The sequence below is a fragment of the Triticum dicoccoides genome, chromosome 4B (assembly GCF_002162155.2).
Source record: "Triticum dicoccoides isolate Atlit2015 ecotype Zavitan chromosome 4B, WEW_v2.0, whole genome shotgun sequence".
NCBI classification, from domain to species: Eukaryota; Viridiplantae; Streptophyta; class Magnoliopsida; order Poales; family Poaceae; genus Triticum; species Triticum dicoccoides.
In genome coordinates, this window is record NC_041387.1 from 598539282 (window position 1) to 598557068 (window position 17787).

At 45.5% G+C, this 17787-nt stretch overlaps 1 protein-coding gene across 1 annotated transcript in view; it reads left to right on the forward strand.

Moving 5' to 3' along the window:
• LOC119292866 (carotenoid 9,10(9',10')-cleavage dioxygenase 1-like) overlaps positions 1–17787 on the forward strand; it is a 68944-nt gene that overhangs the window by 28394 nt on the left and 22763 nt on the right. The gene's annotated exons all lie outside the window — the stretch shown is intronic.

Sequence of the window (17787 nt, forward strand, 5' to 3'; positions counted from 1 at the left end):
TCCAGCCGCCTAAACTAGCGCCGGCGAGACTGCCTGCTCCCACCTCTTGTAGCCCGCTGTGATGCCGCATGGGCTTCCCCGGCCCACCCTACTCCCTCTGCTGGCCTGGCCGCACGCAATCAACTGCCTCCTTATTACGCGAAAAAAATGATTCCTCCCACTGACATCTGGGGCGCACCGGTTGGGAGGCTGACCTGTGGGCCTACTAAGTCGACGCGTACGCAGGGCTTGTCAACTTAGTCAACAAACGATTCTAGCAGCAGTAACCATTGGATTTGAATCGACTGGTCCTGCTGCTTCTTCAATCGCTGCTCTTCTTGCACCAGCCACCCAAACCAGCGCCGGGGAGACCGCCTGCTCCTGCCTCCAGTGGCCGGCTGTGCTGCCGTTGAGGCCTCATCGCCCCCTACTACTCCCACCGCTAGCCAGGCCCTGCGGTGATGGCAGCCTCACACCGCAGCCGAACCAGTGAACCCTCGTACTCCTCTCCACATGGGCATCCACTGCCGCGTCTTCCCCGGCTCCGCATCGTCCCCTTCCTAGGCCTCGCCGTCGTTCACCGCCTTGGTGCTCTCGGTGTGGCATGGTCAATGTGGTCAACAGCATTCCATCGGAAGAGTACTGTACGTGGAGAGGCTGACAGCTGGGTCCACGGCCAAAACCCAGTTTTTTTGTGATTTGCCAAGTAAGTCGCTTTGTCAGGCCTGTTGGGCTGCAAATCTTTCAAGGCGAAGAGAGCTTTCATTCGGCTGGTCGAGAAAATGGCCCATCAGTAATGAGAAATGGGATGTAAATTTTTAAAACACATCAAACCGGCAATTAGTTTCAAATATCTTTTTTTCATTTCAAGATTTTAAATTACATTAATTTTTATGCATGGAGAATTTGTTGGATTTTATATTGATACACATTTATTTTTAAAATCAGTTTGAATGTGATTCAAAATTTCGGGATTAAAAACAGTTCGGACCGCACCGAAATATGCAAAATTTTGTATAATTTTTTTAACCGTGGCCACAATATGGGCTGTAATGCTAACAAAAAAATATGGGCTCCAAAAAAAACTTAAGAATTAGCAAATGGGCTGTAAATTATTAGAAATAATGGCAGATGGGCTGTATGATGTTTTCCATAGATTTGAGGCTTTCCTAAAGAAGAGGTTGACGCACAAGCAGTGACTGTTGGATAGCCATCCAACGGCCGTCGTGCTTCTTCAATCTCTGCTCTTCCTGCTCCACCCGCTCAAACAAGCGCCGGCGGGACTGCCTGCTCCCTCCTCCCCGCGGCCGGCTCTGCTGCCGCGCAGGCCTCACCGCCCCACCATACTCCCATCGCTGGCCTAGCCATCCCTCTACTTACCCACACCTACTATTATTCTCCGGCGACGGCGGATGAACCAGTAAACCCTCGCACAGTCGCACTCCCCTCTGCGTGGGAAACAAATGCCGAGTCTTCCCTGCCCCCGTGTCATTCCCTTCCTAGGCCTCGTTGTCATCCACCGCCCTGGTGCTCTCGGCGCGGCCTGGTCAACGTGGTCAACGACCGACATGCATCTGAAGTGGACTGTACGTGGAGAGGTCGGCAACTGGGTCCACGGCCACACGCAAGGAAATGCCTCCTTATTACGCACAAAATAATGATTCCTCCACCTGACATCAGGGACCCACCGAAAGGGCCTCTGTATTTCGCGAAAAAACATTACCGCTGACAACTTGGACCCACCAGCTATACCTTCGCACGCAAGGAAGTGCCTCCTTATTACGCACAAAAAAATGAATACTCCCCGTGTTAGATGGGACCCAGTATAGTGGCAGGCTGACTTGTGGGCCTACTAAGTTGACGGGGACGGAGGGCTTTGTCAACTTAGTCAATATGCACGATTCTAGCTCCAGTGACCGTACGACATCCATCCAACGGCCGTAGTGCTTCTTCAACCTCTAGTCTTCTTGCTCCAGCAGCCCAAACCAGCGCCGGTCGTGCCTCGTGCTCCTGCCTCCCGTGGCCGGCTGCGATGCAGCGGAGGCCTCAGCGCCGCCTACTATGCCCACCGTTGGCCAGGCCATCCCTCTACTCACCCACAACCCCTGTTATTCTGCGGCGATGGCAGCCTCACACCGCAGCGAACCAGTGAACCCTCGTACTCCTCTATGCGTGGGCATCCACTGCCGCGTCTTCCCCAGCTCCGCGTCGTCCCCTTCCTAGGCCTCGCCATCGTCCACCGCCCTGGTGCTCTCGGCGCGGCGTGGTCAACGTGGTCAAGGAACGACTTCCATCGGACGTGGACTGTATGTGGAGAGGCTGACAGCTGGGTCGACGGCCGCAGCAAGGAAGTGCCTCCTTATTACGCGCAAAATAATTATTCCTCCACCTAATAGCGGGGACCCACCGGACGGGCCACCGTATTTCATGAAAAAAAAAACGTTTCCATCTGACTGCTGGGACCCACCAGCTACATCTTCGCACGCAAGGAAGTGCGTCCGAACAAAAAACGATTCGTCCCCCTGACTGCTGGGACCCACCAGCTACATCTTAGCACGCAATGAAGTGCCTGACAGTCGGGACCCACCTAGTCTAAGTGTACGTAGCGTTGTCATTCTGGTCGCAAACGTGTACGTACATATATACTGGTGGATGTAGAGGCGCGCACGTGTCGTAGTAGAGGCGCGTACGTGTCGTAGTAGAGGCGCGTACATGTCGTAGTAGAGGCGCGCACGTAGCACGTACACGTACGTACAGCGGCCAGTGCGCAAGAAAGAAAATACGGCCATGTATGTGTACATATGGGCGGGGTCTCGAACGCCTACTCGCGCATACGTACGGCCAGGGCTCGTGTACATGGCTGGGTCGGAACGGAGAAACAACGTCGTCGTCGTGTTCATGGGGAGGCAACGGAATGCGTCGTGTTCATGGGGAGGCAACGGAATGCATCGTGTTCATCGGGAGGCAATGGAATGCGTCGTGTTCATCGGGAGGCAACGGAACGCATGGGAGCCAACCAACTGGGTCAGAACGGAATGTGTGGTCGTGTTCATCGGGAGGGCTTGGACGGAACAGGCGATGGAAACGAGGCCTGGCATACTGCAGGACGTTGGAAATGGACCTCCTATGTTCGGAACGGGGTCCTATTGACCGGGAGGGGTCTGGTGTACCGCAAAGCGGGACTCCACGGGATAATGTTCATCTCCACCGTCGACCTCCTCCAGCCTCCACGGGCTACCGTCGACCTCTCCTCCAGCCTCCACGGGCTCTTGTTCATCCAACCTCCACCACACGCTACTCCACCGGCTACTGTTCAACCACCCCTCCACCGTCTACTGTTCATCCAGCTCTCCACACCATGGGGTCCTGTTCAACCACCCCTCCACGGGGCACCCCTCCACCATCTACTGTTCATCCAGCCCTCCACACCACGGGGTCATGTTCATCCAAAGGCAATGCCACCGCTCACTGTTCATCCAAACCCCCCCGCAACGCTCACTGTTCATCCAATCGATCGGCTTCAGTTAGCAGCAGTAGCGAAGGAATCGCTCGATCGGGTTCAGTTAACAGCCATCGATCGATCGCTCGGGTTCAGTAACGCGTAGCTTGCAGTGCAATCGCTCTGGTTCAGTTAGAGCCCAACGCCTCGCTCGGGTTCAGTTAGAGCCAACACCTCGCACACATGCGCGTTCGTGTATGAGAGAAACGCGCATCGCTCGGCCCCTGACCTCCCACCATAACCGGGAACTCCCCGAAATTTTCCTCGCCCTCGCTTCTACCACGGTTTTTTCCATCATGGACGGCCCAAAGAATGTCATGCAGCCGCGTCTCCGGCCCACCCAGGACGAAAAACCCATTTTCTGTCATGATTTTTTGTCATAGATGTAGGATCCCACCACATCTATGATGATACTGGGTTTTGTCACAATTATCATCATAGAAGTGTCATATGTATGACAGAAAAAATTTCGTTCGGCCCAAAATGTCACGGATGTGTCTTTTTTTTGTAGTGTATGTGGGTGAAATGATGATACCATGCCAACTTTAAATCTTTTTAGAGTTCATTTGTAGTGCTTTTCAATTTCAGGAAGGGTTGAAAATTGATGACGTTTGTCCGAAGCACACAAGTATACGTTTCAAATGCCAAAACACATAAGGACCCTAACTATTAGAAAGATTCCCTATAGTTTGTCTAAAGTGGGACTTTCCAGATATATAAGTCCAGAAACTCAGTAGAGAAGAAAGTGATGACAGTAAAGTCGGTCACATCACAGAGTAGGATCTTTGGGTGTGAAACTTTTTTTTTCGCGTGTGTCCCTTTGCGCCATAACAATGGACAATCTTCATCGTTTAACTGGATGCTCGGGTCAACATTCACTATGAAGGGAGCAATTTCATGAAACTTTTTATAATCTTCTGACATGTCTGTCTTGCCATCCACTCCCACGATGTTTCTTTTCCCTGAAAGAACTATGTGGCGCTTTGGCTCATCGTATGATGTAGTCGCTTCCTTATCTTTTCTTTTTCTCGGCTTGGTAGACATGTCCTTCACATAGAAAACCCATGCCACATCATTGGCTAGGACAAATGGTTCATCTGCGTACGCAAGATTGTTGAGATCCACTGTTGTCATTTCGTACTGCAGGTCTTCCTTTACGCCGCCTCTTGTCAGATTGACCCATTTGCACTGAAACAAAGGGAACTTCAAATCACTTCCATAGTCAAGTTCCCATATCTCCTCTATGTAACCATAGTATGTGTCCTTTCCCCTATTGGTTGCTGCATCAAAGTGGACATCACTGTTTTGGTTGGTGCTCTTTTTATCTTGGGCGATCGTGTAAAATGTATTCCCATTTATCTCGTACCCATTGAAAGTCATTATATTCGAAGATGGTATTTGGGACAACAAGTACAGGCCATCTTTAACACCGTCGTCATGCATGGCACATGTCTGCAACCAACCGGTGAAATTCCTCGTTTGTTCATGTGTAATCTAGTCGTTGGTCTGCTCCAGGTATTTAGAGCATATAATATTCTTGTGTTCCTCCATATACGGAGCCACCAAGGCGGAATTTTGTAGAACTGTGTAGTGTGCTTGAGTGAGAGAATGCCCGTCCATACATATTATTTGATTCGGTCCTACCGTGTCATTTCCACCCAGTCTGCCCTTATGCCGTGATTTAGGAACACCAATCGGCTTAAGGTCAGGAATAAAGTCAGCACAAAACTCAATGACCTCCTCATTTTCATGGCCCTTGGAGATGCTTCCTTCTGGCCTAGCACGGTTATGAACATATTTCTTTAAGACTCCCATGAACCTCTCAAAGAGGAACATATTGTGTAGAAATACAGGACCTAGAACGGCAATCTCTTCGCATAGGTGAACCAGGTCGTGCATCATGATATTGAAGAAGGATGGTGGGAACACCAACTCGAAACTGTCAAGACATTGCACCAAATCATTCTCTAACATTGGTACGATTTCTGGATTGATTACCTTCTGAGAGATTGCATTGAGGAATGCACATAGCTTCACAATGGCTAATTGAGCATTTTTCGGTAGGAGCCCCCTCAATGCAACCGAAAACAACTACATCATAATCACGTGGCAGTCATGAGACTTTAGGTTCTGAAACTTTTTCTCTGCAATATTTATTATTCCCTTTATATTCGACGAGAAGCCAAACAAGACCTTCATACTAAGTAGGCATTCAAAGAAGATTTCCTTCTCTTCTTTGGTAAGAGCGTAGCTGGCATGACCCTGATGTATGCCATCTTTTCCGTGTATACGTTGCTGGTCCTCCCTTGCCTCCGGTGTATCTTTTGTCTTCCCATACACGCCCAAGAAGCCAAGCAGGCTCATGCAAAGATTCTTCATCACGTGCATCACATCGATTGCAGAGCGGACCTCTAGGTCTTTCCAATAGGGTAGGTCCCAAAATATACTCCATCCGTCCCATAATATAAGAACGTTTTTGACACTACACTAGTGTCAAAAACATTCTTATATTATGGGACGGAGGGAGTAGATTTCTTCTTCCACATGGGTGCGCGTCCGTCAGCGTTATTCAGAACAGATTGTACGCCAGGACCCTTTCCAAAGATTACCTTCAAATCCTTGACCATATCATGTACATCATCACCAGTAAGGTGGCGAGGCTTCATCTGGTGATCAACCTCACCTTTGAAATGCTTGCCTTTCTTTCTTACGGAATGCCTTCTCGAAAGAAATTGACGATGTCCCAGGTACACATTCTTCTTACAATTATCCAAATATATATTGTCGGTATCGTCCAAACAGTGCGTGCATGCGTGGTATCCCTTATTTTTCTGTCCTGAAAGGTTACTGAGAGCAGGCCAATCATTGATGGTCACAAACAGCAACGCATGTAGTTCAAATTCTTTCTGATCGAGCTCATCCCACACACGTACACCTTTTCTATTCCACAGTTGTAAGAGTTCTTCAACAAATGGCCTTAGGTACACATCAATGTCATTGTCGAGTTGCTTAGGGCCTTGGATGAGCACTGGCATCATAATGAACTTCCGCTTCATGCACAACCAGTTGGGGAACGTAGTAATTTAAAAAAATTCCTACGCACACTCAAGATCATGGTGATGCATAGCAACGAGAGGGGAGAGTGCTGTCTACATACCCTTGTAGACCGTAAGCGGAAGCGTTAGCACAACGCAATTGATGTAGTCGTACGTCTTCACGATCCGACCGATCAAGTACCGAACGTACAACACCTCCGAGTTCAGCACACGTTCAACCCGATGACGTCCCTCGAACTCCGATCCAGCCGAGTGTTGAGGGAGAGTTTCGTCAGCACGACGGCGTGGTGACGATGATGATGTTCTACCGACGTAGGGCTTTGCCTAAGCACCGCTACAGTATTATCGAGGTGGACTATGGTGGAGGGGCGTACCGCACACGGCTAAAAGATCAAATGATCAATTGTTGTGTCTCTAGGGTGCCCCCTGCCCCCGTATATAAAGGAGCAAGGGGGGGTGTGGCCGACCAAGGGGAGAGGCGTGCCGGGAGGAGTCCTACTCCCACCGGGAGTAGGACTTCCCCCTTTCCTAGTTGGATTAGGACTTGGGAGAGGGGAAAGAGGAGGGAAAGAGGAAGGAAGGGGGGCGCCGCCCCCCTCTACTTGTCCTATTCGGACTAGGGGGAGGGGCGCGCGGCCTAGCCCTGGCCGCCCCTCCTCTTCTCCGTAAAGGCCCACTAAAGCCCATTAACCTCCCGGGGGGTTCCGGTAACCTCCCGGTACTCCGATAAAATCCCGATTTCACCCGGAACCCTTCTGATATCCAAACATAGGCTTCCAATATATCAATCTTCATGTCTCGACCATTTCGAGACTCCTCGTCATGTCCGTTATCACATCCGGGACTCCGAAAAACCTTCGGTACATCAAAACATATAAACTCATAATATAACGGTCATCATAATGTTAAGCGTGCGGACCCTACGGGTTCGAGAACTATGTAGACATGACCGAGACACGTCTCCGGTCAATAACCAATAGCGAAACCTGGATGCTCATATTGGCTCCCACATATTCTACGAAGATCTTTATCGGTCAGACCGCATAACAACATACGTTGTTCCCTTTGTCATCGGTATGTTACTTGCCCAAGATTCGATCGTCGGTATCTCAATACCTAGTTCAATCTCATTACCGGCAAGTCTCTTTACTCGTTCCGTAATACATCATCCCGCAACTAACTCATTAGTTGCAATGCTTGCAAGGCTTAAGTGATGTGTATTACCGACAGGGCCCAGAGATACCTCTCTAACAATCGGAGTGACAAATCCTAATCTCGAAATACGCCAACCCAACATGTACTTTCGGAGACACCTGTAGAGCACCTTTATAATCACCCAGTTACGTTGTGACGTTCGGTAGCACACAAAGTGTTCCTCTGGTAAACAGGAGTTGCATAATCTCATAGTCATAGGAACATGTATAAGTCATGAAGAAAGCAACATCAACATACTAAACGATCGTGTGCTAAGCTAACAGAATGGGTCTTGTCAATCACATCATTCTCCTAATGATGTGATCCGGTTATTCAAATGACAACTCATGTCTATGGCTAGGAAACATAACCATCTTTGATCAACGAGCTAGTCAAGTAGAGGCATACTTGTGACACTTTGTTTGTCTATGTATTCACACAAGTATTATGTTTCCGGTTAATACAATTCTAGTTTGAATAATAAACATTTATCATGATATAGGAAATAAATAATAACTTTATTATTGCCTCTAGGGCATATTTCCTTCGGTCTCCCACTTGCACTAGAGTCAATAATCTAGTTCACATCACCATGTGATTTAACACTAATATTCACATCTGTATGTGATCAACACCCATAGTCCACATCGTCATGTGACCAACATCCGAGGGTTTACTAGTGTCAATAATCTAGTTCACATCACTATGTGATTAACACCCAAAGAGTACTAAGGTATGATCATGTTTTGCTTGTGAGAGAAGTTTAGTCAACGGGTCTGTCACATTCAGAGTTGTATGTATTTTGCAATTATTCTATGTCTACAATGCTCTGCATGGAGCTACTCTAGCTAATTGCTCCCACTTTCAATATGTATCCAGATTAAGACTTAGAGTCATCTGGATCAATGCCAAAACTTGTATCGACGTAACCCTTTACGATGAACCTTTTGTCACCTCCATAATCGAGAAACATATCCTTATTCCACTAAGGATAATTTTGACCAATGTCCAGTGATGTACTCCTAGATCACTATTGTACTCCCTTGCCAAACCAGGGCAGAGTATACAATAGGTCTGGTCCATAGCATGGCATACTTTTATAGAACCTATGACTGATGCATAGGGAATGACTTCATTCTCTTTCTATTTTCTGCCGTGGTCTGGATTTGAGTCTTACTCAATTTCATACCTTTGCAACACAAGCAAGAACTCTTTCTTTGACTGTTCCATTTTGAACTACTTCAAAATCTTGTCAAGGTATGTACTCATTGAAAAAACTTATCAAGCGTCTTGACTATCTCTATAGATCTTGATTCTCAATATGTAAGTAGCTTCACTGAGGTCTTTCTTTGAAAAACTCCTTTCAAACACTCATTTATGCTTTGCAGAATAATTCTATTATTTCCGATCAACAATATGTCATTCACATATACTTATCAGAAATATTGTAGAGATCCCACTCACTTTCTTGTAAATACAGGCTTCTCCAAAATTCTATATAAAACCATATGCTTTGATCAACTCATCAAAGCGTATATTCCAACTCGGAGATGCTTGCACCAGTCCATAGATGGATCGCTGGAGCTTGCACATTTTGTTAGCATCTTTAGGATTGACAAAACCTTGTGGTTGCATCATATACAACTCTTCTTTAAGAAAAACGTTAAGGAATGCAATTTTTACATCCATTTGCCAGATTTCATAAAATGTGACAATTGCTAACATGATTCGGACAGACTTTAAGCATCGCTATAGTTGAGAAAATCTCATTTTAGTCAACACCTTGAACTTGTCGAAAACCTTTTTGCGACAAGTCGAGCTTTGTAGATAGTAACACTACTATCAACGTCCATCTTCCTCTTGAAGATCCATTTATTTTCTATGGCTTGCCGATCATCGGGCAAGTCCACCAAAGTCCACACTTTGTTCTCATGCATGGATCCCATCTCAGATTTCATGGCCTCAAACCATTTTGCGGAATCTGGGCTCATCATTGGTTCCTCATAGTTCATAGGTTTATCATGGTCTAGTAACATGACTTCCAGAACAGGATTACCGTAGCACTCTGGTGCGGACCGTACTCTAGAAGACCTACGAGGTTCTGTAGTAACTTGATCTGAAGTTTCATGATCATCATCATTAGCTTCCTCACTAATTGGTGTAGGAATCACTCGAGCTGATTTCAGTGATAAACTATTTTCCAAATCAGGAGAAGGTACTATTACCTTACCAAGTTCTAATTTTCTCCCACTCACTTCTTTCGAGAGAAACTCCTTCTCTAGAAAGGATCCATTCTTAGCAACAAATGTCTTGCCTTCGGATCTGTGATACAAGGTGTACCCAACAGTCTCCTTTGGGTATTCTATGAAGACGCACTTCTCCGATTTGGGTTCGAGCTTATCAGGTTGAAACTTTTTCACATAAGCATCGCAGCCCCAAACTTTAAGAAACGACAACTTTGGTTTCTTGCTAAACCACAGTTAATAAGGCGTTGTCTCAATGAATGTTGATGGTGCCCTATTTAAAGTGAATGCAGCTGTCTCTAATGCATAACCCCAAAACGGTAGTGGTAAATCGGTAAGATACATCATAAATCGCACCATATCCAATAAAGTGCGGTTATGACGTTCGGACACACCATTATACTGTGGTGTTCCATGTGGCGTGAGCTGTGAAACTATTCCACATTGTTTTTAAATGAAGGCCAAACTCGTAACTCAAATATTCTCCTGTACAATCAGATTGTGTAGAAACTTTATTTTCTTGTTACGATGATTCTCCACTTCACTCTGAAATTCTTTGAAATTTTCAAATATTTCAGACCTGTGCTTCATTAAGTAGATATACTAATCTGCTCAAATCATCTGTGAAGGTCAGAAAATAATGATACTCGCCACGAGCATCAACACTCATTGGACCGCATACATCAGTATGTATTATTTCCAATAAGTCACTAGCTCGTTCCATTGTTCCGAAGAATGGAGTTTTAGTCATCTTGCCCATAAGGCACGATTCGCAAGCATCAAAGGATTCATAATCAAGTGATTCCAAAAAACCATCTTTTATGGAGTTTCTTCATGCGCTTTACACCGACATGACCCAAATTGCAATGCCACAAATATGTTGCACTATCATTATCAACTTTGCATCTGTTGGCATCAATATTATGAATATGTGTGTCACTACAATCGAGATCCAACAAACTATTTTCATTGGGTGTATGACCATCGAAGGTTTTATTCATGTAAACAGAACAACAATTATTCTCTAACTTTAAATGAATAACCATATTGCAATAAACATGATTGAATCATATTCATGCTCAACACAAAGGCAAATAACATTTATTTAGGTTTAACACTAATCCTGAAAGTATAGGGAGTGTGCGATGATGATCATATCAATCTTGGAACCACTTATAACACACATCGTCACTTCACCCTCAACTAGTCTCTGTTTATTCTGTAACTCCTGTTTTGAGTTATTAATCTTAGCAACCGAACAAGTATCAAATACTCAGGGGCTACTATAAACACTAGTAAGGTACACATCAATAACCTGTATATCAAATATACCCTTGTTTACTTTGCCATCCTTCTTATCCACCAAATATTCAGGACATTTCCTCTTCTAGTGACTATTTCCTTTGCAGTAGAAGCACTTAGTTTCAAGCTTTGGTCCAGCTTTGGGCTTCTTCACGGGAGTGACAACTTGCTTGCCATTCTACTTGAAGTTCCCTTTCTTTTCCTTTGCCCTTTTCTTGAAACTAGTGGTCTTATCAATCATCAACACTTGATGATCTTTCTTGATTTCTACCTTTGTCGATTTCAGCATCACAAAGAGCTTGGGAATCGTTTTCATCATCCCTTGCATTATATTTCATCACGAAGTTCCACTAACTTGGTGATGGTGACTAGAGAACTCTGCCAATCACTATCTTATCTGGAAGATTAACTCCCACTCGATTCAAGCGATTGTAGTACTCAGACAATCTAAGCACTTGCTCACTAGTTGAGCAATTCTCCTCCATCTTTTAGGCAAAGTATTTGTCAGAGGTCTCATACCTCTTGACACGGGCATGAATCTGAAATACCAATTTCATCTCATGGAACATCTCATATGTTCCGTGACGTTTCAAAAACGTTTTTGTAGTCCCGGTTCTAAGCCATAAAGCATGGTGCACAAAACTATCAAGTAGTCATCATATTGAGCTAGCCAAACGTTCATAACGTCTGCATCTGCTCCTACAATAGGTCCATCACCTAGCGGTGCATCAAGGACATAATTCTTCTGTGCAGCAATGAGGAGAATCCTCAGATCATGGATCCAATCCGCATCATTTCTACTAACATCTTTCAACACAGTTTTCTCTAGGAACATATCAAAATAAACATATGAAAGCAACAACGCGAGATATTGATCTACAACATAATTTGCAAAATACTACCAGGACTAAGTTCATGATAAATTTAAGTTCAATTAATCATATTACTTAAGAACTCCCACTTAGATAGACATCCCTCTAGTCATCTAAGTGATAACGTGATCCAAATCAACTAAACCATGTCCGATCATCACGTGAGATGGAGTAGTTTCAATGGTGAACATCACTATGTTGATCATATCTACTATATGATTCACGCTCGACCTTTCAGTCTCCGTGTTCCGAGGCCATATCTGTTATATGCTAGGCTCGTCAAGTTTAACCTGAGTATTCTGCGTGTGCGACTGTTTTGGACCCGTTGTATTTGAACGTAGAGCCTATCACACCCGATCATCACGTGGTGTCTCAGCACGAAGAACTTTCACAACGGTGCATACTCAGGGAGAACACTTATACTTTGATAATTTAGTGAGGGATCATCTTATAATGCTATCGTCAATCAAAGCAAGATAAGATGCATAAAAGATAAACATCACATGCAATCAATATAAGTGATATGATATGGCCATCATCAACGTGTGCTTGTGATCTCCATCTTCGAAGCACCGTCATGATCACCATCGTCACCGGCGCGACACCTTGATCTCCATCGTAGTATCGTTGTTGTCTCGCCAATCTTATGCTTCTACGACTATCGCTATCGCTTAGTGATAAAGTAAAGCATTACAGGGCAATTGCATTGCATACAATAAAGCGACAACCATATGGCTCCTGCCAGTTGCCGATAACTCGGTTACAAAACATGATCATCTCATACAATAAAATTTAGCATCATGTTTTGACCATATCACATCACAGCATGCCCTGCAAAAACAAGTTAGACATCCTCTACTTTGTTGTTGCAAATTTCAGGTGGCTGCTACGGGCTGAGCAAGAACCGTTCTTACCTACGCATCAAAACCACAATGATAGTTTGTCAAGTTGGTGCTGTTTTAACCTTCGCAAGGACCGGGCGTAGCCATACTCGGTTCAACTAAAGTGAGAGAGACAGACACCCGTCGGTCTCCATTAAGCAACTAGTGCTCGTGGCGGTGAAACCAGTCTCGCGTAAGCGTACATGTAATGTCGGTCCGGGCCACTTCATCTCACAATACCGCTGAACCAAAGTATGACATGATGGTAAGCAGTATGACTTATATCACCCACAACTCACTTGTGTTCTACTCGTGCATATGACATCTACGCATAAAACCTGGCTCGGATGCCACTGTTGGGGAACGTAGTAATTTCAAAAAAAATTCCTACGCACACGCAAGATCATGGTGATGCATAGCAACGAGAGGGGAGAGTGTTATCTACATACCCTTGTAGACCGTAGGCGGAAGTGTTAGCACAACGCGGTTGATGTAGTCATGCATCTTCACGATCCTACTGATCAAGTACCGAACGTATGGCACCTTCGAGTTCAGCACACGTTCAGCCTGATGACGTCCCTCGAACTCCGATCTAGCCGAGTGTTGAGGGAGAGTTTCGTCAGCACGATGGCGTGGTGACGATGATGATGTTCTACCAACGCAGGGCTTCGCCTAAGCACTGCTACAGTATTATCGAGGTTGACATGGTGGAGGGGGGCACCGCACACGGCTAAAAGATCAAACGATCAATTGTTGTGTCTCTAGGGTGCCCCCTGCCCCCGTATATAAAGGAGCAATGGGGGGTGCGGCCGGCCAAGGGGAGAGGCGCGCCAGGAGGAGTCCTACTCCCACTAGGAGTAGGACTTCCCCCCTTAATTTCCTAGTTGGATTAGGACTTGGGAGAGGGGAAAGAGGATGGTGAGAGGAAAGAAAGGGGGCGCCGCCCCCCTCTACTTGTCCTATTCGGACTAGGGGGGAGGGGCGTGCGGACCAGCCCTGGCCGCCCCTCCTCTTCTCCGTAAAGGCCCACTAAGGCCCATTAACCTCCCGGGGGGTTCCGTAACCTCCCGGTACTCCGGTAAAATCCCGATTTCACCCGGAACACTTTCGATATCCAAACATAGGCTTCCAATATATCAATCTTCATGTCTCGACCATTTCGAGACTCCTCGTCATGTCCGTGATCACATCCGGGACTCCGAACAACCTTCGGTACATCAAAACATATAAACTCATAATATAACTGTCATCATAACGTTAAGCGTGCGGACCCTACGGGTTCGAGAACTATGTAGACATGACCGAGACACGTCTCCGATCAATAACCAATAGCGAAACCTGGATGCTCATATTGGCTCCCACATATTCTACGAAGATCTTTATCGGTCAGACCGCATAACAACATACGTTGTTCCCTTTGTCATCGGTATGTTACTTGCCCAAGATTCGATCGTCGGTATCTCAATACCTAGTTCAATCTCATTACCGGCAAGTCTCTTTACTCGTTCTGTAATACATCATCCCGCAACTAACTCATTAGTTGCAATGCTTGCAAGGCTTAAGTGATGTGTATTACCGAGAGGGCCCAGAGATACCTCTCTAACAATCGGAGTGACAAATCCTAATCTCGAAATACGCCAACCCAACATGTACTTTCGGAGACACCTGTAGAGCACCTTTATAATCACCCAGTTACGTTGTGGCGTTTGGTAGCACACAAAGTGTTCCTCTGGTAAACAGGAGTTGCATAATCTCATAGTCATAGGAACATGTATAAGTCATGAAGAAAGCAACAACAACATACTAAACGATCGTGTGCTAAGCTAACGGAATGGGTCTTGTCAATCACATCATTCTCCTAATGATGTGATCCCGTTAATCAAATGACAACTCATGTCTATGGCTAGGAAACATAACCATCTTTGATCAACGAGCTAGTCAAGTAGAGGCATACTTGTGACACTCTGTTTGTCTATGTATTCACACAAGTATTATGTTTCTGGTTAATACAATTCTAGCATGAATAATAAGCATTTATCATGATATAAGGAAATAAATAATAACTTTATTATTGCCTCTAGGGCATATTTCCTTCACAACCAAGGAGGAAGGTTATACATACATAGAGTCACAGGCCAGGTGCTATAATTGCTGCTCTGCTCCCCAAAAGGATTAGTTCCATCTATGCTTAGACCAAACCATACTTTCCTTGCGTCACCTGCGAAGTCCTCCCAGTACTTTCTCTCGATTTTTCTCCACTGCGACCCGTCAGGGGTACTCTCAACTTCCCGTCTTTCTTACGGTCTTCTCTGTGCCACCGCATCAACTTGGCATGCTATTTGTTTTGGAACAAACATTTCAACCGTGGTATTATAGGAGCATACCGCATCACCTTGGCAGGAATCTTCTTCCTGGGGCGCTCACCCTCGACATCACCAGGGTCATCGCGGCTGATCTTATAGCTCAATGCACCACATACCGGGCACATGTTCAAATCCTCGTACTCATTGCGGTAGAGGATGCAGTCATTAGGGCATGCATGTATCTTCTATACCTCTAATCCTAGAGGGCAGACCGCCTTCTTTGCTTCGTACGTACTCTCGGCCAATTCGTTGTCCTTTGGAAGCATCTTCTTTAACATTATCAGCAACTTTCCAAATCCCTTGTCAGATACACCATTCTCTGCCTTCCATTGCAGCAATTCCAGTGTGGTGCCCAACTTTTTCGTGTCAGCTTCACAATTTGGGTACAACAATTTCTTGTGGTCCTCTAACATGCGCTGTAACTTCAGCCTCTCCTGCTCACTTGCGCAGTTTCTCTTTGCATCGGCAATGGCCCGACCTAGATCATCAGCAGGCTCATTTGATGCCTGTTCTTCGGCTTCTTCCCGCATTACCGGCTCAGCTTTACCCCCCATTGTTGTACCATCGTATTTAGGGGACCCATGGCCAGGATAGCTGTCGTCGTCCTCTTCTTCTTTATTGTCTCCCATCATAACCCCTTTTTCTCCGTGCTTGGTCCAAACATTATAGTGGGGCATGAAACTGGACTCAAACATGTGGACGTGAATGGTTCTTGACTTAGAGTAATTCCGATCATTCTTACAACCAGCACATGGACAAGACATAAGCCCATCCGTCCGCTTGTTTGCCTCAGCCGCAAGCAGAAAAGTACGCACGCCATTAACGAACTGGGGAGAGCATCGATCATCGTACATCCATTGCCGGCTCATCTTCATTACACAACACCAAAAAGACCAAATTAATACAAGTTCATACATAAAGTTCATACACACTTATTCTCATAAAACAACATACAAACTCTCTAGCAAAAGCATTTAAATGCAACAACAAATGCGATCAAGATCGCAACTAAGGTAACAATTGATCCAACAGCATAAATATACCAAGCCTCACTATCAATGGCATATTTTCTAATCTTTCTGATCTTCGAGCGCATTTTCTCCATCTTGATCTTGTGATCATCGACGACAGCGACAACATGCAACTCCAATTCCATCTTCTCCTCCTCAATTCTTTTCAATTTTTCTTTCAAATACTCGTTTTCATTTTCAACTAAATTTAACCTCTCGACAATAGGGTCAATTGGAATTTCCGATTCACATGCCTCCTAGATAAAATATCTATGTGAACTTGATGGGCATAATTTTTCATAAACACGAAATGCAACAAATAGTTATAAAAGAGAATATACCACATCCGAATCATAAACCGGACGAGGGCCGACGGGGACGGATATCAAAACCATGGCACTATGTATAACATACAACATACGGTTAAGATAATTATACAAGTAACTATATATCTAAATCACACAAACATGATTTTTTGTATAATAGGATAGGAACAAGAGGCTCATCACAAGGTGGTGCCGGTGATGGGACGGTGCGGATGATCGACGGTGGTTAGGTTGGAGACAGGAAGGTACTCAGTAAACCACACCTACAAATGGAAACTAAGAGTTCTTTGAGCTCAAATTGCATATAAATCAAATAAACTACCACTTACAATTCCTCCCAAATTACTAAAATCCACAAATCACTATACTTATAGAGCATTGGAAGAGCTAATCTAGCAATGAGAGATGAAAGGACAAAGTTGCTAACCTTTGTGATCACTTGGATGGATGGGGTGCCTTCAAATCTTGACAAATTTTGTGAAAAATGGAGGATGAGCTCAAGAGGAGAGGAATAAAACAGAGAGGAGAGGGAAGGGGAAGAACGGAGAGCTCGAGCTCGACGAAGGGTTTATATAGGATGATCTTTAGTCCCGGTTGGTTAAACAAACTGGGACTAAAGGTGCATCTCTAGTCTCGGTTCGTGCCACGAACCGGGACTAAAGGTGTTGGTGGGGCCGTAGCCAGACACTAGCCTGCCACCACCTCTTTAGTCCCGGTTCAGGGCACGAACCGGGACTAGGGGTTCGCCACGAACCGGGACTAATGAGCACCGCCCGCCTAGCCGTTGGAACCGGCACTAATGGTCACATTAGTGCCGGTTCAGTTACAAACCGGGACTAATGAGCTGAACATTAGGCCCTTTTTCTACTAGTGCACTAATGCAATCTTCACATTTGTGTTGGTAGATGCGGGAGCTCCTCGGGTCTGATGAGAGGCTTCCCATGCTCGAATCTAAAGGCTAATTCAGCCATGGAGAACTGTACATCGTCGCCTAAGTAACTACCAAGAGTGAAACCAAGATCATCGGCCGCTACCCCTGGATGATTGGCGGTATCGATAAAC